The sequence below is a fragment of the Lacerta agilis genome, chromosome 13, assembly GCF_009819535.1.
Source record: "Lacerta agilis isolate rLacAgi1 chromosome 13, rLacAgi1.pri, whole genome shotgun sequence".
NCBI lineage: Eukaryota > Metazoa > Chordata > Lepidosauria > Squamata > Lacertidae > Lacerta > Lacerta agilis.
In genome coordinates this window covers 3,655,789-3,682,464 of record NC_046324.1, presented here as the reverse complement: position 1 = coordinate 3,682,464, position 26,676 = coordinate 3,655,789, and positions in this window count along the sequence as shown.

Below are 26,676 nucleotides of genomic sequence, written 5' to 3'. Positions count from 1 at the left end.
CACCACGTTTTGTGATCAATCATGTTTGGTGGGGCTTACCTCCCTCCCAATACAGTATTTTATTCAAGTTGGCACCCCTGTTTACTGAAACAGGACAGTTTAAATGCATAAATGAATATGCCTTGGATCTTGGCCCTGCTGCCTGGGCTTTGTCTTTGCACATACATCTCACCCCTCCTTTGGCTCCTCCAATCCTTATCCATCGCTTTGGAACTCTGCCTGCCCCACTGCTTGGACCACAGACCCACTTCTTGTCTGCTAGCATAAACAACCAGCTTCCTCCAGCCCAGTTCCAGAACCTGGAGCCCAGTGTTTGCTGAGACCTGGCGACAGCTCATTTGAACGAGGAGCATGCGACATAACTTTGGGTCAGCCATGTATGTGGGCCGTGTCATTTTGCGGAAAGGGGAAGGTGCAAGGGGTATTTTAAACCTTGGGCCTTGAAAGATTTCTGTCTGAACCTGAGGCCACTTAATAGAGTTGCTAGACAATCGCTGTGAGCACATTCGTGAGCCTTTCAAGAAGTGGAAATTAAGTCACTTTCATGTGTGTTGTTTTTGGTCCAGCCAGGTGCAACTGTTAACACAAAATGCTGATGCGCCCAACATTTCCAAGTGCCACAAGAAAGACGCTGACCCACTTCTTTGATATATGACTTGTTCTCGTTTATCCTCTTCTCTACTGCACATGCTTTATTTAAAAAACAAAAACAAATCGGAGGAGTAACGGGGCTTTCTGGTCTAATCTTTTCCTGCAGCTGTTAAAGGTGTTGGGCCTTGCTGCTGGTGGGACAGGAGAGAGAGAAAGGGTGGCACGGCCAACAGTATCATCCAGACCATAAGCTCTTTGGGGCAGAGATCTATCTTTCATGCATGTGTTTCTTTTTATGGTGCTGGGGAAGGTGACCACCTAGATTTTGGGGATTTGCCTGCTCCGCATTAGGGACATCTTGGCAGTGCTCCTGGGCCCGCACCAGGCTCACTGTGAGGAACGCAGGTACATGATTGTAAGCTCATCAAAAGAAAGGCATATCATAAACGTGATAAATTTTCAGTTCTGAGTCATGGGGAACACAATCCAGTGGGAAATTATCCAACGCAAACCCTGTTGAGATGAAGGAGGGCTGGATAAGAGCACAGGTGATGCTACAGGTGCTGGCCAACTGGTGCTTTCCTCTAGTGACTGCTGCCCTCTGCCGTAATGCTCTTGCACAGCTCATGTTCATTTCAATGGGCCTTGTACAAAGGGACTTCTTGTTGTATTGTGACCCAGGCAAGCTAATGGGAGGAGTAGGAAGATTTTCTGCTTTGGGCTCCAGCCCTCCCTCTTGAGAAGCAAAGTTTCAACAAATGAGAACTGAGCTCCTTTAAACTTCTGGGAGTTTGAGCACCATCAAAAATTCTAAGGAGATACTCAAGGTAACCTTCATCTTAGCATTTCTCCAGCAAAGCTGTTTGCCAATAATCTGAAGGAGGTAGGGGGAACCAACTTCAAAAACGTCTCCGATCATTAGAACACTGTTTCAAAAGGGAGGGCCTCTGAACTGATGGGCGTTTGGCAAAAGCACTCGGCTTGCACAGGTGCTTGGTATCTTTTATTCTCTTTCTCTTTTTAAAAAAAGTCAGAGGACAAACCAGGCAGCCTGTCTGGGACTCTTCTGGGCTTTGTCCTCCTCATCTAAAACAGAGCTGGTGGCTCATTCTGTGGTATTGTGGGCTTTGCTTGTGTGTTGTTCAAAAGAAAGAAGTTTCAGACAAGGAATGTGAGGATTCAATTGTTATGCACAGTATAAAAAAAACTGGACATGGGGCTTTTTCTCCAGCTCTCTCCTGTTTTCACCTGACAAACCATATTTCCAAGCTTATCTTGTGGTCCAGCTACTTGATTTCACCTTCTTCTTTTCAATGCAGGATACTACTATTTTTGTTAGCAGACACTGGATTTGACACTTGTACTAGAGAGGGACCCGAAATGCATCCTGCCTTTTTGGGAAGGTACCCACAAGTACGGAAGCGAGAGCTGGACCATAAAGAAGGCTGATCGCCGAAGAATTGATGCTTTTGAATTCTGGTGCTGGAGGAGACTCTTGAGAGTCCCATGGACTGCAAGGAGATCAAAATTCTCCATTCTGAAGGAAATCAGCCCTGAGTGCTCACTGGAAGGACAGATCCTGAAGCTGAGGCTCCAGTACTTTGGCCACCTCATGAGAAGAGAAGACTCCCTGGGAAAGATGGAGGGCACAAGGAGAAGGGGACAACAGAGGATGAGATGGTTGGACAGTGTTTTCGAAGCTACTAACATGAGTTTGGCCAAACTGCGGGAGGCAGTGGAGGATAGGCGTGCCTGGCGTGCTCTGGTCCATGGGGTCACGAAGAGTCGGACACGACTGAATGACTGAACAACAACAACCCACAAGTAGAGAGTGAGGGGCAGATGAAGCACATGGAATATGAGAGGGGGGAAGAACATTTGTGGAAAATAGGAAGCTGCCTTTATCTTGAGTCAGACACTTAGTTCATCTTGCTCAGTATTGTTTACAGCAGTTGTTTTCAACCCCGTGTGCTGTGGCACCCTAGGGTACCTTGAAGGATGGTCAGGGGTGCTGCGGACAACACTGGCCTCTGTCCCTCTTCCCTTCTTCCTCAGATGCCCTCTCGCATCCCTGCCTCTGCCTCTGTGTGCACAACTGTTTGTTGCAGCAGCCCTGGCTCCCCAGTCAAATTGTGCCTTTGGGGCTGGCCAGGGGGTGCTGTTTGCCAGCAAGCAAATGGGTGAGGGAGTTCGGCGGGCGGGCAGGCAGGCAGGCAGGTGCTGTGTTGGCCTTTCTTGTGCTTGCTGTGTGCAAGGCCTGCCTGGGAGCTGAGTGCCCAGTGCTGAAGGGGAGCCTTTACGCCATGCAGGCCTGGCAGCACCCACTGCTGCCTCCCAAAGTAAGGTGCTGGACTCATGTTCATCTTTGGCCAGTCTCTGTCAGGCTGTTAAGACTGGGGGCATCCTCTTCCCAGGCCGCTGTGGGACAGTGTGAGGAGGCAGCTCATAGACTGTGGGGGGGGGGGGACAGCCAAGGAGAGGCAAGAGGAGAGGAGGCTGAGGGATCACTCTCCAGGGAAGGGTGTTCGAAAAAGGGTGAGGGGCTGCCAGCTCTGCAGGCAAGGGGTGACATAACTGGGTTCCTGAACTCCACAGTGATGCCACAGAAAGAATGCAGTTGGTCAAGGGAGCCGCAGACTCAAAAAGAGTCTGGTCTACAGTGACTCCCAGTGCTTCTCCAGGGTTTCAGACAGAGCGTCTCTCCCAGAGCTACTTGGAGATGCCAGTAATTGAATGATGCTGTTTCTTTCCCAGCAAAAGCACCCTCTGTGACTCTCAAGATGCTGTTGGATTCCAATGCCCATCAGTCCTGGTGAGCAAGGTCAGTGATCAGTGATGATGGGAGTCAGAGGTGGAGCTTCATGCTCTGGCACCGGGGGGGGGGGGCGGAGAGCAGGCAGGGGCGTGGCTGGTGTGCGCTCCTGGGGGCGTGGTGCACTTCCTGGGGGCGTGGCACGTCGCCTGTGAGGGCGTGGCGCCCAACACGGGCGGGGGCAGCTGTGATGGCACCCCACCGGGATTGCGCTGCCGGGGGTGGTGCGCTCCCCCCCCCCACTCCTCTTCCTCTGCCAGTGATGAGAGTTGGAGTCTGACACATCCAGAGGACTCCAGAGTCTACAATGAATAGCAGCGTCTCTTCTTAGCCCTGCCTGAAGATGCCGGGGATTGAACCTGGGACCTTCTGAGCTACATCCCTCCTGCACCAATTGCCGTCCATGGCTTCTACCAGCATTGGCTCCCATTTCATCTGAAGCAAAGTTGCCGTACTGAGAATTGCCCAGATCAGGGACTTCAGAAGCTATGAGGCATAAAGTTGCATTTTGCTCATCCTGTCATAAATATCCCACTTGCACCTTGGTTTTGTGGAGGATAACTTTATAAACATACACAAGCAGTCATTTGGTTAGTTAAGCAAATATATCAAAGCTGTGTGTGGAGGTATCTGGCTGGGATTTAGAATTCCATTTCTCCAGGCAGGAGGCATCTCCAGTGTGGGTGTGCTTGTTTTATTTGTAAACTCTAATTTATAGTTCTTCATCTTGACTTTTTATTGCTCCTGCGCCGCAGTTTTCCAGAATCCTTTGCTGCTGCTGCTGCTGCAGGTGGTGAATGTGTCCCAAGGTTGCATTCACACTTCAGTTCGTTTCATTCCCCTGGCATTTCCCCTAAGTGTTAATTTCTGCATTATTTGAGCTTTCCCATAATGTAAAAGCCGCCTCAGGAAAAATAATGGAATATACTGCACACTTAGTGCTCATTTCTATGCATGGGTGCCAATTTGAACAAAATATTGGGGAGGGGGAGATAAACCCCGCCCTGCATAATTGATCACATTTGAATGGCAACTTGAGGGGGCGGCCCCCTCAAATATTTTATTGGGGAGACCCCTCATACCCTAGGAGGTGGCTCCTATGTTTCCACGTTATCTGATTCCGGGGGGGGGGGGGGAATCCATTCATAGAAGATCATGGGAGGTCAGGGATGAAATTTGGGGCACTATTTTCATGGGGCAGCAGAAGCAGGCATGTGCGGAAATGGTGCAATGTCCAATGACGTGCATTGTTGTGTCACATCACACCCAGTGGTGTTAATGAAATTTGGCATGACATACCAGCCTGTCAGTCAAAAATCCACAGTGCGCCGGCACAACTGGTGCTGCAGTGTGAAAGGAATATTAGAGGATAGGGCAGGAGTGGTGGCATTATCATCAGAAAAAGTAACACAAAATCCCCCACATCTGAATGCCCCCTCCAAGTGAGAATTGTGGTATTCTGTCAGGGGATAAAGAACCTGGCTCCACTTGGTAGGCATTGAGTTGGGGGGTCCTAGCATTTTTAAAAAAGAAAATCCCCCCACAAGCCTAACATCTTCCCTTGTCCTCTTTATTGGCACTTGATCCATGCTAATTACACAGACCTGGTATGGGGTAGTGGTGAGAGTGTTGGGCCTGGGAGACCAGGGTTCAAATCCCCAGCTGGCCATGAAGCCTACTGGGTGTGACCTTGGGCCAGTCACTGCCTCTCAGCCTAACCTGCCTCACAGGGTTGTTGTGGGGTCAAATAAGGATGGGGAGAATCATATAGGCCACCTTAACCCACTTGGAGAAAAAAAGGTGGAGATATAAGTGCCCTAATAAAGACACACACACACACACACACACACACACACACACACACACACACGTTTTGCTGCCACTGCCTCCTCCCTTCCTCCCTTCCCTTCTCCCTCCACCAGCCGCCAGGCAAAATGGCACCCATTTGGCTCCTGTTCTGACACAAGATAAATGAGAGCTGGGCCTTTAGCGCTTTTCTCTGGCTGCCAGGGGTTCCAAAATAGCAAACTATTTTTCACAACCACAATGTGATCTTCTGGAGTGAGTTGCAGCAGGTGTACGGGGCAGGAACAATCGTCGCCTGCAGAGTGCGACGAGGGGGGATTCATTAAATTGCCTTGTTTGTCCACAAAGGAAGAAGTCGCCTTTCACAATTGGCCAGACAGTTGCCTTTTACTGGACGAGGCTGCAGCATTCTTTTCGTAGATGCAGACCAACCTTTTCAGCTCAGAAGCTTCTGTGCATGTAAATGGGCCACTGAGAGCCAACATTAAAAACCTCCAGACTTGCAAGCATTTCACTGATTAAAAATGGGTGCACTCTTGTAACCCCTCCCTGTTGTTATGGCTACTGCACTGTCCCCCCTTTTATCTAGAACCTTTTTGGGGGACAGGGCAAAATAAACATTTTCATATTGTTATGGGTTGGGGGGGGAGTCAGTCTGGATGATGCTTTGTGTCCATTCCAATTCTTGGGGTCCCGCACCCAGGGAGGGTTAGAATCCTCATAGAGGAAGTTGTGACTTAACAGTTCTCATCAGCATCCCAAAGAAATGAGCTGGGTTGCAAGAGCTACAGCTAAGTGATGGTGCCCTCCAGGCAAATGGGGGTGGGGCTCCCTGCCCTCACTTTGCTGCTAGGTAGGAGAGCAATAGTCAGTGTGATGGGTGCAAGTTGAGCTGGAAGCAGGCAGGAAAGCTGCAGACACAGAGACCTGCTTGTTCTGTGCTGAATCCAAAGACCCTCCATCTTATTATGTTCATGCTGCAGATATGTAAATAAAATCATATATCCTAAAGACGCCACAATCTCTGCTGGCCTTCATTCCAAAACAAAACAAAACAAAACAAACAAACAACAAACCCTGGGCAAGCACAGGCATCCCTATATTTTCTCACCACTCAGTAACACTTCGTTTTGAAATTCCATACTGGTTTTATCTGATTCTTTCATGACTGTGAATATACAGTAAACATGCAGGTACTGTCAACCTATTGCAAAACGGAACCCCTCATTTATTAATTAATGTTTCAATGCAATTGAAAAAGAGGCAGGGCAACAGAAAGATGTTCATAGGGCAAGAGCTCAAACACAACTTTAAATGGCTTGAGCATCAGTGCCTCTGCTCATTTGCCTTCAGTTACGATGCTCTAGCACAGGTATGTCCAACAGGTAGATCGTGATCTACCGGTAGATCACTGGACGTCTGCAGTAGATCACTGGTAGATCATTGGCTCCCCCCAAAGAAGCTCCCCTAAAAAAAGCTCAACATTTTACCTCCTCCCTGAAAAAATTCAACAACTTTGCCCCGAACCTCCCCCCCCCCAAAATGGGTCTTCCTCCTTCCTAAAAAAAAGCTCAGCAACTTTGACCTGAACCCCCCAAAGGGGGTAGATCACTGCCAGTTTTTAACTCTGTGAGTAGATCGCAGACTCTTGGGAGTTGGCCACCCCTGCAGTCTAGCAGATAGTTATATGATAGTGTATTGTAACTGAAGGCATAAATGCCAGCCTCCTGCCTAAGGAATGCATCTTAGTTTATAAACATAGTTTCCCCCCGGGAATGTAGAGTTATGTGATGCATGATTAACTTAAATACCGCAGTTTATTTCTGAGGCTGCAATCATAATGCAATTTGTACAGAGCTCATTTTAGGGGGTGGGGGAAGGGATGCACTATGCATGAAGCGGCCGTGTGTGGGGGGGTTATTGCTATTAAATTTCTTAACTGACTTTCAACCAGTCCAGACACTGAGAAGGCTGGCTGGCCAACACACGTACACACACCCCTAATAAAATTTCATAAATGTTGGAGTTGGAGAAGAGCTAGAAGGATGTTCACAGAAAGGAGCTATCCCTGCATGTCAGCCTTCCCCAGCCTGGTGCCCTTCAGGTGCTTAGAGTGGCAGCTCTCATAAACTCCAAGAAACAAGACTATATAGACTATATAATCACAGAACTGTAGCTTGGAAGGGACCCAAAGGATCACCTAATCTAATGCAATGCAGGAATCACAGCTAAGGAATCCTTGACAGGTAAGCCATCCAACCTCTGTTTAGAAACCTCCAACAAGGAGAGTCCACCAACTTCCGAGGCAGAGTCCATTCCACTGTCAAACAGATCAGAAAGTTATTCCCAATGTTTTGTTGGACTCTCCTTTCTTTTCATTTGAATCCATGGCTTTGGATGCTGCAGCTCTTGTGCCAAAGTAGTGAAGAAGTACTTCTGTACAAGATGCCCAGGCTCAGGTGAAATGCCCCTAATTCAGCTCCCTGTAATAAAAGGAGGTGAGTTCCTTTTGTTGCTTTATTATATTCCCCCTGCCTCTGAAATTGTTTGCTCACAGTATCAATTACTCCTCAAGTGAGCTGCAATCAATGTGTTTGAATTGCCCCCATTTTACTGGTCTTTGTCTCTTTTTTGAAATCAATCTGCTGCCCCTTTTTAATCCATTTCCTTTCCTCTAAGCCCTCTTGCGGGATGTTGCAGCATTGATCACTGCCACAATGCCCTATTGTCTCACTCTGTCTGTGAATAGATATATAATGGAGCACAAGGGAGATTCTTCCTTAATCCTATCCAGTGGGGTTGCCATTCTGCATTTCAAACACCCTGGACAGGCTCCCTGGCTCAGACAAGAGGCCTCTCTGGTCTAGCATCCTGTTCTGCCAGCCAGATGACCCAAAGGGAACCCTGCAGCAGAACCTCAGCACCACAGCAGTCTTCTCGCTCCTGATGCCCAGCAGCTGCACTCAGAGAAGCTGCCTGCCTCCAATACAGGAGCGAGTGCACAGCCATCCTGACTTGTAGCCATTGATAGACATATCCTCCATAGATTTATCTGTACTTTTAAAGCTGGTGGGAGCCACTGTTACATCTTGTGGCAGTGAATTCCATAGAAGGGCTTCCTCTTTCTTGTCTTTCACCATTCAGCTTAATTGGGTAGCTTCATTGAACAGTATTGTGAGAACTACAGAATCATAGAACTGCAGAGTTGGAAGGGATCCAAACTGTCATCTAATCCAACCCCCCCGCAATGCAGGAACTTTTATTGTACTTTTTTGTTGCTGCAAATTTGTCTAATCCCCTTCCGGAGTCATTTAAGTTTGTGGCCATCCAATACATCTTGGGGCAATGAGCTTCATAGGCTAACAATGTGCGCAGACAAGTTTCTTTCCTTTTGTTTCCTGGGTCTCCTTCCAGTAAGCTGACCTTTCACTTTCACTTCTCTAGGCTTCCCTTTTCTTAATTCTAAATACAGTGGTACCTTGGGTTACAGACGCTTCAGGTTACAGACGCTTCAGGTTACAGATGCTTCAAGTTACAGACACTTCAGGTTACAGACTCCGCTAACCTAGAAATAGTACCTCAGGTTAAGAACTTTGCTTCAGGATGAGAACAGAAATTGCGCCGCAGTGGCAGTGGGAGGTCCCATTAGCTAAAGTGGTACCTCAGGTTAAGAACAGTTTCAGGTTAAGAACAGACCTCCAGAACGAATTAATTTCTTAACCTGAGGTAAAGGTAAAGGTAAAGAGACCACTGACCATTGGGTCCAGTCGCAGACGACTGGGGTTGCAGCGCTCAGCTTGCTCTATAGGCCGAGGTAGCCGCCGTTTGTCCGCAGACTAAGCCGCTTCTGGCTAACAGAGCAGCGCACAGAAATGCCGTTTACCTTCCCGCCAGAGTGGTACCTATTTATCTACTTGCACTGATGTGCTTTTCAACTGCTAGGTTGGCAGGAGCAGGGACCGAGCAACGGGAGCTCACCCCGTCACGGGGATGCAAACCGCCGACCTTCCGATTGGCAAGCCCTAGGCTCTGTGGTTTAACCCACAGCGCCACCTGCGTCCCAGAGGTACCACTGTATTAATTTTTTTGTGGGGTAACAAAAGTACATACAGCACCTCTGTTTTAAATACATGGAGTCCTTTCTACAGATCAGTATCATCCGATGTGAGACCCAGTGCTGTTAAGTATCCCGTTTTCCCCGGGAATCTCCCTTATTTCAAGCAGTTTCCCGCTGCTATCCCTTATTTTTTATATCCCTTTTATTTCCCGTTTTTTCAAAGGAAGCAGCTCCTCTCCCTCCCCCTGCTAGCCAGGGACTGGGAAGACCTCGCCTCCTTGCAGCCTCAAAGCAAGCGGGAGCCATTTCCCGCGCCTACAGGCGTCGTAGCCCACGGGCAGCGTTTCCAAAATACAGTAAGCCTACTGCGTGCGTTCACACCAGTGCCACCCACTTTTGCTTCTGGCTCCGCCCACCACTGCCATGTGACTGTCCCCGAGATAGGTGAGGCTGCTGATCCCTTATTTTCAAATACGAAACTTGACAGCTATGGTGAGACCCTACTGTCATAGGCAGTGTGAGGTTGGGGGAGAAGAGAGGTGGGGAGAGAGGGCAGGGGAGAATGAAAGGGGGATAGTAAACTTCCTTTCTTTTACACAGTGTACGTGCAGGGTGGTGTGTCAGCGTCACGTGGGTAGGTGCTTCATGTATCCATTTGTTGGTTTTTGTGGCGGTGAGAGAGATTGGGGAGCCCAGGGCATGGCTGGTTACATTCAGCAGTGAGCTCTTGTTTGTGAGAGTCCTGCCCAGTAAAACCTTTCTTCCTGACCTCTGAACTTTGAAGGTCAAAGCAGCATTTCTCCTGGGTTCCAGGGTCTCCTTGTTCCCCCTGTCCATGCTGCACATTGTTCATCTGATTTCTCTTTGCGGAGGGGGGCGGAACCTGAGTTGATATGGAGAGTGTGCACCGCCTCCTAACAGGAGCAAGGACCTGAAGCCACTGTTTCTCCAAGTAAATTTATTTCCATCTTCATTGGTGATGCGAGGCTTGGCTCCTTGCCGCTTCCACCCACCCCCACCCCCTTAACCTTGCGAGCAAAGATACTTTGCAATAAGCTGGCGGTGTCCATCTTTCGAAGGCAGATCACACACCGTTCCCTGCACCCAGTTGTGCTGTGAGATTGAAAACAATGCCCCCCACAGCACGGCCCCTACTGCGCCTCTCATTATAACACCATCCTTGGAACCCAGCCATTTGAGGTGTGCTTTCGCAAAGGTGTTATTATCGGGGGTGCTGGGGATGCTTAATGCTCTGTCAGCATTTCCATTACCCAACTGTTTTTGTTGGGGGGTGACACACAGGCCATGAGCATTGCATTCTGGGTTGGCGAGAGAGGCATCAATCTGCGATAAATTTTTATTTGCTTTCTCTCTCCTACCCAAATACTCTGAAATCTGACTGGCAAGCCATTTCCCCCCCCTCCTCTTCATTAATTGTTGCTGATACAAATGAAATTGGGGATTTGGGAGATTTAAATATTTAAGCAGGTCTCCTGTGGCGCAGGAAATGTAAACAGACCACAACTTGTGCTTGACAATGGGGAAGAAAGCAGCCCCCCTCATCCCTCAGCAAAAGGCAGACTGATATGTAAGCAGGGACGCATTGCTCTCTGTGGATCAGTGCCAACAGAAACAGAGAGATTTGTTTTATGCTTAATTACATGAACTTCAAATCAATGCTTGGAGGTGCAGGAAAGCTTGTCGGAATGGCCTGCCCTTCTGTTAGGCAACTAACATAAGGGTTGGGGTTCAGATTCCTGAAACACATCTATCCTTCAAAATTTGCACTGCTCTCCATTTTGCGATGCAGTTCTCCAACCAAATTATGTGTACAAAATGCATTTTGTCATGAGATTGGGGGGGGGCAGTCTGGATGATTCCTGTGCCCTTTCCAAACCTGTTATGCGCTCTCTCGCTTTCTCTCTCTCTCTCTCTCTCTCTCTCTCTCTCTGTTGGGTATAAGAGCTTGCCAAACCAGCACCTTTGTCTAGGTAATGGCTTTCAATGACTAGTTAAGTACCACAATTTCCCATATCCAAAGAAGTTGCTCTGTACCATAGAACCAATGGGTGGGCCTCCACCCCCCACTCCCCTTGAGCTGTTAAGTAGGAGAAGAACAGCCAGTGTGTGAGAGCTGAGCTTGGAAGCAGGCTGGAAGTTGGAGACACAGAGACATGCTGGATCCAAAGCTGTGACTAATGGGGAAGGTTGTGTATATGTGTAAATAAACAAACTACACAAAGTATCACAGTGGTGATAATAATATGACACTAAACCAAACCAAACCACCACAAACTGGCTAATAAACGTAAAAGGGAATTTACTAGAATGATAACTGAATGAAGATTGACTAATAACCATTCAAACAAGCAAAAACATATTACAATGCCATGTGCAGATCAATACTGGTTTTGCCAAAAACATGGAATGAATTATATGCACGGTGAACGTTTCAGTGTCTGAATAACTGAACCATTCAACAAGTGGCTAAGCACTGAACAGTATCTTGATGCCAACAGAAGGTTCAAGGCAGTTTGTTAAAGATGAACTGAACGGAGAGTTCTTCAGTAGGTCTAAAGTTGACACCACCCTGATGAAATGAACGTGGGTGGATGAAGGAAGAAATGGGATGAAATGTTCTTCAGTGGGTCTTATATAGCTGCCGCCACCATGACGGAATAAACACAGGTGGGCAAATGAAAGAAGACCTGTCCTCCGGATTTGCAACAGGTTTCGCCACAAAGCTTCATCAGTTCGAGGCTAATCAGACAAAACAGTTAGCACAAAATAAGAAACTAGCTGTGCCTGTGAATAGTTTCTTATTTTGTGCTAACTGTTTTGTCTGATTAGCCTCGAACTGATGAAGCTTTGTTCATCTTTAACAAACTGCCTTCATTTAGTTTGTTCCATGTTTTTGGCAAAACCAGTATTAATCTGCACATGGCATTGTAAATACGTTTTTGCTTGTTTGAATGGTTATTAGTCAATCTTCATTCAGTTATCATTCTAGTAAATTCCCTTTTACATTTATTAGCCAGTTTGTGGTGGTTTGGTTTATGTGTAAATAAAACCATATACTGTACCCTAAAGATAGCTCAGTCACCGTGGCACTGACCTTCATTCCAAGGAAACCAAACCCTGTGTAAGTGCAGGCATCCCTGAAGTCTTTTGTTGTGATCCAGCAAAGTGGTCCTTACATTCATCAGACTTTGCCATAACAGGGATGGAGAACCAGATTGTAACTGACTTACAGCTAAGCATTTGGCCATGATGGCTGGCATAGGTGCCAACTCTATAGCCCTGCCCAAGTCTATTGGAATGGGGCTGAAGCCCCCCCCCCCAGTCGTGAGGGGCCGAGCCTCGTGGAGGCAGGTCTTGTGCCAACAGCGTGTTGCAATGTGTGTGATGTCATGCACACATTTCACACACCCCTTCAATGTTGAGCTGAACTTGGCACCCCTGGTGGCTGGAGCTGATGGAAGCCGTAGTCCCAGCAACACTGGGAGGGCCTTGGATTCCCCATCCCTGCCCCATCGCTTGCAGCCAATAAGAGTTTTGAGGTTCCTTTCAAAATCCAGTCTGCCACCCCCCCCCCCACCCAGTGGAAATGCCTTAATGTGTCTGAGGTGGCTCAGGGGCTGTTTTGTTCACAGTACTGAGCTCTCCTTTCCCTGAAAATGCAGATCCGGCTCTTGCTCTATGCCTCTCTGCATTTTGGGCAGGAGAAGAGAGCAGACGGTGGCTGCCGAGGACCAGAGGGAAGTGTCTGCTTGATAAATGCCTGTGCCTTTCATTAGTTATGCTTAACAAGGAAAATATTGTGCTCGATAATTCAGGCCACACGGTTGCCTGGCACATCCAGTCGCCTTCTCTGCCCTTGTCTCTCTGACTACCTCATCCGCCGAAAGAAGTGATGTTATAATAATATGTGAATGGAATCCATAAGTTTGATTCCAGTGCCCTCTCCCTTCCCTTCACCCAAGACAATCCCAGGCAGGCATTCCTTCCTGTGACATTTATCTGATGTGCAAATGGTATTTGCTCTTTGGGGAAAGTCCATTGTTGTGTTGGGTGAACTGTATGATTTCCGTTCTCAGCCTCCACTTTCTCGGGCTGTGGTATTTCACAGCTGATGAGTACGGTATACCAAGTTGTGGTTACAGGTAGGTAGCCGTGTTGGTCTGCCGTAGTCGAAACAACAACAACAACAAAATTCCTTCTAGTAGCACCTTAGAGACCAACTAAGTTTGTTATTGGTATGAGCTTTCATGTGCATCTGAATAAGTGTGCATGCACACGAAAGCTCATATCAATAGCAAGTTGGGGTTGTTTGTCACAGGGCACAGGTGCACTCCACTTCCTCCTGGAACTGTGGACTTGGCTTTTAAAATCTTAATGCAGGGTGGGGTAGAGTTGGCAGTACTTCTTGTTACTCAGGGATACTGTCTGCTTCCTAAATAAAGAGGCAAAGTAAGAGAAAGAGATGTTCTCGTGAAGGAAAGTGAGCAGCCTCAATGACTGGTTTATTGTTCCTCCCTCCCTCCGTCTTCCTGACCAGGGCAGATTCAAGAGAGATGAAATAATAATGAAGAGTGTATTATATGCCACCCAGCCTCCCAAAGGAGGCAGGGCCTAGTGCACTTCAGGATTAAAAAAAAATGACAGTTTGCACACAATAATTAATTTAAAACATAAAAACTATGAATCCTAGAGCAAATGTATGTCCATCTGTAATTGATGCCTAAATACTGAAGTGATAAGGACAAATCTTGGGATCCAGTACTTAAATGGTTTCCCAACTTTCCTAGGGTCTAGCTCTGCAGGTTCTGAATTAGTCGGGTTCAAGCAAGAGACCACAGCCAGGTAAACTGAAGCAAAGCAGCAGCTAGGAAGCTTTCATTGCTTTTATGGTTGCAACAAGGTTTCAGCTCCTCCCCAAAAAACCAAGGAAGAAGCAGCCCAGAACAAAGGCCACATGGCTTCTGAAGAGTTCCCAAAATTTTCCATAATGCATTTCACACAGCAGCATCAAAACATCCTAGGTATGTCACAGAAAAGGTATGGTGTCAGACAGAAACCTGAGATCCAGACATGTCCCTTTCAATCCTGCATGGTTCAAGTACCCACTTCACCAGGGGCGGAGGAAGCCGCTTCGCCACCCGGGGCAAAAAACCCGGGGGCAGAGTCACTCCATAGTGCGCATGCACAACGCTGCTGTGTAATCTAACATGGGATCTGAAATAGTATTGTTAAAAGATGATATTTAAGAAACATTTATATTATGTACTATCATTTTGTTTTCTCTTTTGCTGGTCTATGACCGTAATAAAGTTTATTATTATTATTATTATTATTATTATTATTATTATTATTATTAACGCATGCGTAGCAACGCTGCGCATGCACGCTACCGAGCGGAGGCGAGCCGGGGAGGGTTGTCAGTGGCCCAAGAGAAGCCCGCCCCTCCCCTCCGTCCGTAGCCCGAGCGGAAAGGAACAAAGCAAAGCCCCAAGCGGGTCCGCCCCTCGCCTCCGCCCAAGCCGGAAATAGCAAAGCACGCGCCGAGCAGGTTTGCGAGTCCTGCGCCACTGCTGGCGTGGCTTTTCCCCGGCGTCCGCAGGGCTCTGCTGGGTGTCGTGCCGGGGGGGGGGCACCCAGAGTGTCATCCCTCCAGCCTGGAACCCGGGGCACCCCGCCCCCTTCGCCCCCCTTCCTACGCCACTGCACTTCACACAAGTCAATGAGAGTATTTACATATCCCTTCTTCAGGAAAGCATCCCTTTACACCCTTTTCTGTTTTTCCTGGGTCTCATTGCCATTATTACCTTTTGGAACTAAATAAAACCATCTATTTGACTATTTTTGATAAATTTCTATCATTCAGAAAATGGGGTTTCCTTGCCTTATTATGGTGCTGGGAGCCCAGTATAACAGAGGGAATTGTATAGAAACCAGTGTTAGTGTGTGCATGTAATGCAGTTGTCAATCGTTACAACGTAGCCTGCAAGCTAAGGAGGCCAATGCTTTGCCCATAACAAAAGCATGAGAGGGACAGCTGCACTTTTCGAGGAAGGAAGTTCCATAATCAGGGAGCCACTACCAAGAGGTCCCTGCCTAAAGTCACTATGTCTTGACAGGATGGTGAACAGGGGCTCCACTGCTGACCTCTAGTGCATGAGTCAAAATCCACCCCACACACCATGAAGCTGGGCTCCTGCAAGGGAGTTTTCCAGTGACTGGTGCCCTACAGATGTGATCTGACCACCCCCTGCCCTTAGCAGTGCCTGAAATGCTCCCTCCTTGCTCCACATCTTGGCCATTTGCGATCCTGCCCTTGGAACAAACATGCTGCCACAGCAGATCTATTTCTAGGTGTCATCCCAGCTTCTTGTTGCTTAGTCACTTGCCCAATTCTGTTCCTCCCCCCGCCTTCTTCTTCTTTACATACTTAGCACCCTGAAGTGCGTAGATTGGATTCTGGAGGCTATGCTGTTAACTAAGCAGTTTCTCTGCTCTCTTTGACACACAAACCTCATTGCTCAGGCTGTGACCTGCTGCACCCTAGCCTGGGGGTTGGGCTGGCCATCAGGTGGCAAGCAGTGGCGGGGCTAAGTAGCCATGAAACCCATCAGGATCCTTTGCTGTAGTGGTGAGTAGTGTTAGGACACCAACAAGTTGGCGCGCTGAAGAGCAGCAGCCAGAGTCGGATTAAGCCGAGGCCAAACAGTCCTGGTCAGAAGCCAGCCAAAGTCAGGCAGTCGCACAGGGACCAGGAGTAGCCGAAGTCAGTTCAAGACAGAAGTCAGGAAGCCGAGGTCAGGATTAAGCCAGGAGTCAGAAAGCTGAAGTCACGAACACAGGAACCAGGAACAGGACAAGCAAGAACAACCACATGCTCCAGCACAGCAGTTGCAGGTGCTGGTGAATGGAGCAGCCGGCCTTCCTTAAGTAGCCGGCTCATGACCACGCCTCTTGCAAGCTGCAGCTGCCTCTAATTGTTCTCTACGTCTCTCAGCAAAACTTTCTACAGCTGAGAAGGGAGGAGGGGAGGGGGCCAGCCAGTTCCTCTCCTCACAAGGGCCTGATTCTGGCTCGACTTCTCCCTCCTCCTGTCCAGGTCTTTCCACCTCCCTAACTGATTCTTCCTCTTCTGAGGAGTGCCGCCACCAGTCTTCTCCAGGTATGAATTCCTCCATTTCCCCAGATTCTTCCATGGGTGCAGCCTTGCCGGGGGGGGGGGCTTGGCACCACTCCTCCTCGTCCGGCTCAATCCTGACAAGTTCACAACTGTTCACAACTGGGTGAACAGTTGTGTCACCTGCCATCAGGGGAGACTGTGTCCAGGTTTACCTGCATGTACAGTACTTGCTCAGTCTGCTGTCCTGGTGCTGCTCACTGTGGATGAGGCAACTTCAAGGGCCCTCCTGATCTCTTTTTGGGTTACCTACCTTTTAATCTATTGACTAGAGGACTCCTTGAAATACAGGACACCTCCAAACAGAAAACCATCCTCTGTAAATTTGAACACATGGCCACCCTAGGTCCATCCAGCATTGTCTACTTTTGCTGGCAGTGACTCCTGGAGGTCTCAATAGAACTCTTTCTCATTGCCTGCTCTCGGATCCTTTTAATGGTTTGAACCTGAAGCCTTCTACATGCCAGGCAAGTGCACCACCACCAAACTATGGACCCTCCTGGTACCCACCTAAAAATGGTAGATGTTGGCTTGTTGCTGGCACTGTTTCTTTTCGTGTTGGAAGGGGAACTTGTGCAGGCTGTATCAGCATTTCCAGCTGCACTCTATCTATCTATCTATCTATCTATCTATCTATCTATCTATCATCTATCTATCATGTTTTTATATTGTTTTTCAGCCAACATCTAGAGTAACTTACATACCCTCAGCCTTAAAATATAAAAAGACACAACATGAAAGGAAAAGGCATTAGGGAGGGAGGAGGAAAACCAACTCAGGCACTAGTTCTTAGTTCTCATAATGACCAGGTGAAATGGAAAGATATCAAGGAGAATAGGAGGAGCAGAATGTCATCTCTCTCCATCTCCTGTTGCCTGATGGACCAGCAACTTCCACCCTCCCTTTGGATTCTGCCAAGAGACACCAGGCAGGTGAATGAAAAAGTGGTCAGTGCACCCAGTAGTTTCATATACCTAAGAATTGTCCCTGGAGCCACTTTTAACAGTTTCTTGTTGACAGTACTTTAAACATGATTTGGCAAAGTTTTCTCATTGCTTCTTATATTTAGCACTAATTCATAGCTCTAACTTGGATCATTGATGAACCCAGTCTAGCACTTTCTCGAATGGCGCACCTGCTTCACCTTTTGCAAGCTTTAAGGAGTGTCAAGATGCTAGCACATTTATGGGCGTGAGTCATCAAGATCTATTCTGCCCATATCAAGCTCAGCAAGACAAAAACCTTTGTGTTGTGTATCTCTCTCTCTCCCCGACCTCCCAACAAGAACCTGAAAAGCATATTCAAACTCAGCTATTATTTCTGGAAGTTTATGTTGTTGTTGTTGTTGTTGTTGTTGTTGTTGTTGTTCTCCACCCATCTGGCTGGGTTTCCCCAGCCACTCTGGGCAGCTTACAGCACATATAAAAACAAAGTAAAACATCAAGCATTATAAACTTCCCAATACAGGGTTGTCTTCAGATGCCTTCTAAAAGTTATATAGTTCTTTATTTCTTTGACGTCTGAAGGGAGGGTGTTCCACAGGGAGGGCACCACTCCCGAGAAGGCCCTCTGCCTGATTCCCTGTAACTTCGCTCCTTGCAGTGAGGAAACCAGCAGAAGACACAGTCACTGGCATTTATAGGCCTCATTCCGTTAATAATTCAGGTGGGTGCTCTCCTCAATGTGCTTTCACAAGGTCTCTCTGGGAACTCAGGTCAAGAACTGTAGAGTTGGAGGGGACCTTGAGGGTCATCTAGTCCAACCCTCCGCAATGCAGGAATCTTTTGCCCAGTGTGGGGCTCAAACCCACAACCCTGGGATTAAGGGTCTTATGCTCTGCAGTCTGAGCTCTCCCAGTGTCTGCTGAAGCTGTGGGCCAGTTCTGCAGGGTAAGACCAACATTGTTGGACTAGCATAGTTAGATTAACATTGGCTATGCAACCCAATGACACTGGCTTCTGGTTTTACCTGGAACAAACCTGTCCAGTCCCACAGTGTGGAGCAGCTTGATTTGGATCAAATTTCCAATTACGCTTCCCAATTTTGGAGTTTTTGGAGCCATGTTTAGTATTTGAATTATATGCTGCATTACTTCCTCTCCTTTCCGAATATCTCCTTGTTTAATTTTCTACCTGTTTTAATTTTATAATTATTGCCTGAAGCATGATATGTTTAAATCAGTACTCTACGAGAAATCTAGAAGCTGTGTGTAGAGTGTTCATTTAATCTAAGCATTTATGCCCTGCTCTTTAGCCTAGGGCTTGCCGATCAGAAGGTCGGCAGTTCGACTCCCCGCAACGGGGTGAGCTCCTGTTGCTCAGTCCCTGCTCCTGCCATCCTAGCAGTTCGAAAGCACATCAAAGTGCAAGTAGATAAATAGGTACCGCTGTGGCGGGAAGGTAAACGGCATTTTCGTGTGCTACTCTGGTTCGCCAGAAGTCGCTTAGTCATGCTGGCCATGTGACCCGGAAGCTGTCTGTGTACAAACGCCGGCTCCCTCAGCCAGTAAAGCAAGATGAGTGCCGCAACCCCAGAGTTGTCCACGACTGGACCTAACGGTCAGGGATACATTTACCTTTACCTTTAGCTGGAAAAGCTCCCAGAGCAGCTTACAATCCAATAAAAAAAAAAAGATAGGCCCTCCTCTCGGGCCCACAGTCTAAGAAGACATGGCACTAAAGGAAAACAGGAGGGGAGGGAAGAGGAAAAACAAACCCGGTTACCAAATACAGTGATACCTCGGGTTACAGACACTTCAGGTTGCAGACACTTCAGGTTACAGACTCCGCTAACTCAGAAATAGTATCTTGGGTTAAGAACTTTGCTTCAGGAGGAGAACAGAAATCGCGTGGCAGCAGCGGGAGGCCCCATTAGCTAAAGTGGTACCTCAGGTTAAGAACAGTTTCAGGTTAAGAACAGACCTCCAGAACGAATTAAGTTCTTAACCCGAGGTACCACTTGTATTTAATATTACAAGGTTTCTTTAAGGACCAGTTTGAATAGAAATGGATGTGCTTACAGTTTGGAAACACCTTGGGGTGGCTCCTGAGAAGTAGCTTGGGGAGTGGCCTGACCTTCCTCAAAGTGGCTGTAATGCAGCCAGAAGCCACTGACCTTCCAGGAGGCCAGGCTGGAGTCTGCTGGTTCCTCATCACTCCTGCAGAGGTTTACTCACTGCTCCCTCTGCTCTTCCTTGCAGTTGGTGTGGGAATGTTGAGGGATGTGGGAGAGGATATATTGTTTTAGATATCCTATCCCAACTTGCGTTTACAAGCTCGATAATATCAGCAGAGCTAACATTCCCTTTTTACTTCATATGCGCAGCAGATAGTTTGCATAGACTCGCTAGAGTCATTAAAAATATTGTCCTGGTGTCTTCCCCTTTTTATCCCTCTTTCAATAAGACACTTCACAGTGTTTGGTAAAGTGTATAACGTTTAATTACAAGTAATCATCTAGTCACACAAGGATCCTAGAGGCAGGCTTAAAAGTTACTAAATAATATACATATGGTGACTTTCTCCTTTTGAGAGAAAGTCCCTCTTTTTACTTTTGGCCTAGTGCCAACGGTGCATTTTAATAATGCTGCTTTTAAACTGTCTTAGAGATTAACACGACAACTGACCAGCGACATGGAGACTCGGCATATACTACAGTTGGAAGCTCCCAACTGTAGAGTTCACTCCCAACTGTAGAGTTCCATATAAGGAAGTTGGGTTTGACTGCCCCTGTCCTTTTACATCCCACAGTTGGCTCACCGTGGGCAGGGAGGATTAGCCCAACTGAGCTGGAGAACAGCATCAAGGGGAGATGGCCGTTTCTTGCTCTCTGCTTCTTCACAGCCTACCTGAAAGAGGTAAGCTGCCCCCCCCCAGAGGCTACTTCCCCACATCCCATTGTGTCTGGAGTCTCAGCAGCTTGCTTGGGCCATGTGGGGGGTAGGGGGCAGAAAGGAGGGCAGGGTCCACCCACCTATGGGGCAAGGTTAGGCGACTGCCTCAGGTGGCAGGATCCAGAGGGACAGGTAGCTCTTTAATCCTCCCCCTTGCTCCTGATGCAGCTTTTCTCTCACCCCTTCTTCCCTGGTGGGGAGGGAGGCACCACTTTATGGTTCACCTCAGGTGCCAAAATGTCTTGGGCTGGCCCTGAAGAGGGGTTATATGGATGCAGGTGTGCGTCGAGACCTCCAAGAAATAATTTTGCAAACCTGCAAATTCTGAAACCCATCTCAGCTTGTTAAGTGCTGGCATCTACTGGGGTGGGGGAGAGTGCTGGTATTATGATCTGCATACACTTTCCATACAAGCCCAACATTTTCCCTCTCCCTTTCCCTTTTTGCCTTTTTAAAACAATTGAGTTGACATTTTCAAACTGCTTGCCATAATGTCTCCGTGATCTTTCCTTTGGACTGTAGTAGCTGCGTCGATAGGCAAAGTTGCATAATTGGGATAATTTTGTTCCAAAGCACATCACTTTTTCTGCAACTATCGGCCCCACATTCTAGTGCTGCCAGCACCTGATGAACAAAATCCAATCTGTTAATTATTTCCATTTACATGTTTCCAGTTGCATCTTTTATTTAATAAGGGGGGGTCCTCTTCTTTTGTTTTAGCTTCTCTCGTGAAACCTTTGAAGCCAGCCTCCTCCTCCTCCTCCTCCTGCCTTCCTGGAAGGTTTGTGCTTCTCCATCAACTGGCTGTTCTTTCTGACGCAGGTCCCTGAGGATCCCCCGAGCCCCACTGAGCAGAGAGAGAAATTCCTGTTCCTTCTCCTGCACAGGAAGCGGAATCAGGTCTTATTAAATTCCTACAACTGAATTCACTTAAACTCCCTCAGAGTAGGATGTTTTGCCTGACAAGCTGTGTCAAGAAAAAAGGCTCTCGTCTAGCTAATTAAGACATTTCTTTTGACAGGCTGGATAGCATTTAAGCTCGGTGTGTTGTACACAAGCTAATAATTTAATGTCCCCCACCCCCCCTGCAACTATATATGCTATAACCAGAAAATGTCAAAAATATAGAAGACTCAGAAGTCCCATTGAAATGAATCTGACGTAAAAGTGATTTAAAAAAGAAAAACATGGGAGGGATCACTTGCAGCAAACTTTTGTCCAAGTGGTTTATAGGAAAGGCATTAAAAACACCTCAGTTTTCATCAGTTAAGATCATCCTCTGCCCACCTGATGCCCTCCAGTTGTGTATATGGCTGATGGGAGTTGTAGTCCAAAACAGCAGGAGGGCAGCAACTGGGAGAAGGTTGGTTAAGTTCTGTGATGTTTTGCTTCCTATGCGGAGTCTTCGTTGGGGACACATTGAGTGGATCTAGAGAACTGGTAGAAGTGGATCCCCCTGAGCTTCATGGTCTGCCAGGCCCAGTTGTTCAGGTCACATGACTCCTTTATTATTTAATCTACATTGGCTTTTGATCCCAGTTCCAAGCACCACTCATCACCCATTGAGAGCATCTTGTGACCCGGAAAAGAGCTGTGCAATAGGTTGCAATTTCCATGTACAGTAGAGGGACAGCATGTGCCACAATAACACACTGGTTTCTTTTTTCTTTTATGCACACGTACTTTCATTGCCTAAAGCCTAAGCAATGTGGTAGAAAATCCACAAAACCAGAAGTGTGTCAGCACTGATGCAGGAGAGAATAAAGTACCTTGAGCATGTGGAGAGTTTTGCTCACTTTTACTCCTCTCCCTGCTTCAGGTAACCATACAGGTGACTCCAATGAGTGAGAGATAGCAGACATTCTCTGCCCCACAAATATTTCTCACTATATCCCGACAATTGCTTATGCCATCTCAATTTGGGGGACTTTTGTTAACCTATCTTACCTAGAGGTTATTCAAAATCAATTTTTAAGAAGGTTACTGAAATTACCCAACTGTGTAAGTAATACTGCGATACGCATGGAACTTAACACCATATCCCTAGAAAATGCCCTGTGGAAGTTTATTCTTTGCCACTGGTTATCACTACGGCACAATCTCCCAAACCTGTACTTGATACAATGTATGTGGAGGGATGATTTCCAGAGCCCGTGGGTAAAAACATTACAACTGAAAATCATGGCAATGGGAATCTCCCCTTTTAAACTACTGGAGCAGGATATAGTTCCTGCTAAAAGAACAGAAACGGGTAGATTAGAGGAGATGGATTTGCAGCAGAAAATGGTGTTGGGTAATGTTACCTGTTCACCTCTAAACCTTGGTTTACTACCCCCCCTAAAACTCCCAAATTATTTGAATTCCTTAACTTCCTCAGCTCATAGATATGCCTTTATAAAGGCAAGATTCAACACCTTCCCATCCAACGTGTTGGGAAATAGATTCTCCAATGGACAAATATTGCTCTTATGTGACTGTAATTGCGGAGCACCAGAATCGTTGTATCACATAATCTTTGATTGTGCTCTTCACTCATCGTCCAGGAGTAAGTTTCTTGCTCCATATTTAAAGGGAATTGCCGATGACTCGAACGAAGCCAAACTGAGATACCTACTGAATGATGAAGATCACTTACGGTTGCCAGATTTCTGATCACCGTCCTATCCCAAAAGAAGAAAAATGGACTTCTGGGCGGATTGGACATTCCTTTTAAATCATGACTCAGGATGTAATTATGTGTTACCTTAATTGATGTTTTTATAATTTTTTATAGTTTTTATAGTTTTTATAATTTTATAATTTTATAAATAGGGGGTGATGTTTTATGTTGTAAATTTACTGCTTAGTCTGTTACTTTAAAGTCCTTTCGAAGTTCTAAGTAGAAAGGCTAAGTATACATATGTTGTTTGAAAAATCGTGTGTGATGGGCCAATGGCCGTAGTAATAAATATCTATTTATCCATCCCACTACCTCAAATGCTCCTGTCTAGCACCAACAGAGTTTATTGAATGCTTGTGGAATTTTAGAGTTTGAACTCAGCTCTTCTAAGTACAAAGCTGGCAGGAACTCGGAGCCCAAGTGGGAAGCCAAGATGCTTGGAAGGTTTCAAGAACAGCAGCAGCAAAGAGGTGTGTTGAATAAAGACATTTGTTTTGTTTTTCCTCTTCTTCCTTCCTACAGACCACCGGTTCAGAACTGTTAGAAATTCCCCTTAGACTTGCGCAAATCTTAGCACTGCACTTTGGGGAGAGGAGAGGCCTTGTCTGGGATCATTGCACCCCTTCGGTGTTGTTGTAGCAGCTTCGCTAGGTAGAAGGAAGAGCACAGCTGCTGCCAGGATATTCACCTTCCTTGATCTCTCTGGCATAGGCTACTTTCTCCTTCAGCTGCAGGCAAGAGCAGCTGATGGTGGCATTGATAATAGCGTGAGGGAGGCGGGCAGGGATAGTTCTTTTGTTGTTGTTCAGTCGTTCAGTCTTGTCCGACTCTTCGTGACCCCATGGACCAGAGCACGCCAGGCATGCCTATCCTTCACTGCCTCTCGCAGTTTGGCCAAACTCATGTTAGTAGCTTCGAGAACACTGTCCAACCATCTCGTCCTCTGTTGCCCCCTTCTCCTTGTGCCCTCCATCTTTCCCAACATCAGGGTCTTTTCCAGGGAGTCTTCTCTTCTCATGAGGTGGCCAAAGTACTGGAGCCTCAACTTCAGGATCTGTCCTTCTAGTGAGCACTCAGGGGTGATTTCTTTGAGAATGGATAGGTTTGATCTTCTTGCAGTCCATGGGACTCTCAAGAGTCTCCTCCAGCACCATAATTCAAAAGCATCAATTCTTCGGCGATCAGCCTTCTTGATGGTCCAGCTCTCACTTCCATACATTACTACTGGGAAAACCATAGCTTTAACTATACGGACCTTTGTCGGCAAGGTGATGTCTTTGCTTTTTAAGATGCTGTCTAGGTTTGTCATTGCTTTTCTCCCAAGAAGCAGGCGTCTTCTAATTTCGTGACTGCTGTCACCATCTGCAGTGATCATGGAACCCAAGAAAGTGAAATCTCTCACTGCCTCCATTTCTTCCCCTTCTATTTGCCAGGAGGTGATGGGACCAGTGGCCATGATCTTAGATTTTTTGATGTTGAGCTTCAGACCACAGGGATAGTTCTATCATTGGGCAAAATGAGGCATCTGCCTCAAGGTACATCTGCTGAGTGGGAGGGGGTCAAGAAGACAGAGGACAGCTGTGTATGGACTTGCTAGGAGTCCCCATCCCCCTCAGAAAACTACAGTTCCCTGACTTCCCTGTGAAGAGAGATTGTTAAACCACTCTGAGAATTTTAAGTCTGTAAGGGGAATAGCAAAGTCTCCTAACAACTCTCTCCACCCTTAAAAGACTACGGCCCCCGGAATTATTTTGGGGCAGCCCTGGGTGTGCCATCATAGTGCTTTCAGGGAATGACGTGAATGTAGCAAGAAATGTTAGCAACCCTCACACTGGAAGGGAGAAGTGGAGGCCTGGGAAGGAGGTGCCTTGGAAGAGAGAAGTCACAAGAGAGAAGTAACCCTCCCTAAACCTGAAGAAGGAAGTGGGCATCTGAGACCTGAGAGGCCACAAGATGGAAGGGATAGCACACTCAGAAAGCATGAGAATCTAAATCTCAGGGACAGTGGTGTAGCAAGGGAGGGGCGTAGGGGGCGGGGTGCCCCATGTTCCAGGGGAGGGGGGTGACACTCCCCAGCCCCTCCCGCCACTCCCCCGCCACCCAGCACCCCATCCGTGCTTCTTTATGGGCAGACGGGGCAGCCCCACCATCCACCGCTCGCTCGCCGGCTCACTGTGGGAGCAGCAGTGCCGACCCGGGTGCACTACACATGCCCAGAAATTTTGGGCATGCGCAGTGCATCCGAGTCGGTGCTGCTGCTCCCGCAGCGAGTGAGCGGTGGGTTGTAGGGCTGCCCCGTCCCTAAAGCAGCAAGGATGGGGCAGCCCCACCACCCGCCACTCGCTTGCCAGCTTGTCATGGGAGCAGCAGCGCCGGCCCAGATGCACTACGCATGCCCAGAAATTCCGGGCATGCGCAGTGCATCCGATGTGCTTCGTGACGTCATGACGCACGCGTGTGACGCCCCGCCCCCAGGGGGGTGCCTCCGCTCCACCACCCTGGGCGGCGAAGAGGCTTCCTCCGCCACTGCTCAGGGACATGAGTTCGAGCCCCATGTTGGGCAGAAGATTCCTGCATTGCAGGGGGCTGGATGAGATGACCTGCAAGGTTCCTTCCAACTCTACAATTCTATGATTCTAAGCCTGTCCTCTTGCGCCATCATATTTCATCTCTCTCTTTTTGCTGCTTATTTAGTTGAATTGTGGCACCTTCCTACAAAGGTGACGGATTTCTTCTCCATCCTTGCTTTCTCTTACCTCCCTCCCCTCCCAGCTACCATTTTTCATCTTTGCATCAGCTGCTCTATCTTCCCTACTTCAATTTTAATTCTACGTTTATGGTTGGCTTACCTAAGTCTAATTCCACCACCCACCCACCCCCCGCCCCCCTTGGGACTTTGTAGCTGCTCTGCTCAAAATTTCATTCTTGCGAGAAAAAAACCAAACCTTTAAACGTGGTAGTTAAAACATCATGGATAATCAAATGAAATGATGAAATAGCCCCCTAAGGGAGAACATACTGCAATTTGTAAAATATTCCCTCCAGATGTCTCAGAAAACACTCCCTCTCCTCATAAGATCACCTCCCCCCCTCCGCAACAGGGCTTGATTTGCATTTAGATACAGTATGTTGGAGTGATACTCAAATGGGATTGGCTTTCATTTATACCTGAAGCGGTACAGCCAGGTGGTGTCAAGTGTGAGGTGCTGTCCACGGGTGGCGAATACAGGGTGCCAGTGAGAATCTGGGCTACCATTTCTGGATTTGTGGTCTGTACACTGACTGAAGGAGAAGAGGCGCCCTTGGAATATTCTCTCAAAAAGAGCAGGCGACAGTCATCAATGCTTGGAAAGAGACGCTGAGCAGATCCACACCATATATTTAAACATAGCTGTCAACCTTCCCTTTTTTTGCAGCGGGAAACGGCACTGGAATAATGGAATTTCCCGCAAAATAAGGGAAAGTTGACAGCTATGTATTTAAAGCCCTTGACTTCCACCAAAGAATCCTGGGAACCATAGTTTCCCCCTCACAGAGCTACAATTCCCCGCACCCTAAACAAATTACAGTTTCCCAGCCAGTTCATTCCACTGCTTGACTCCCAGTTCTAGCATGATAAGAGAGGGAGAAAATTTCTCTGCTCTCTCTCTGCTATGCAAATCTT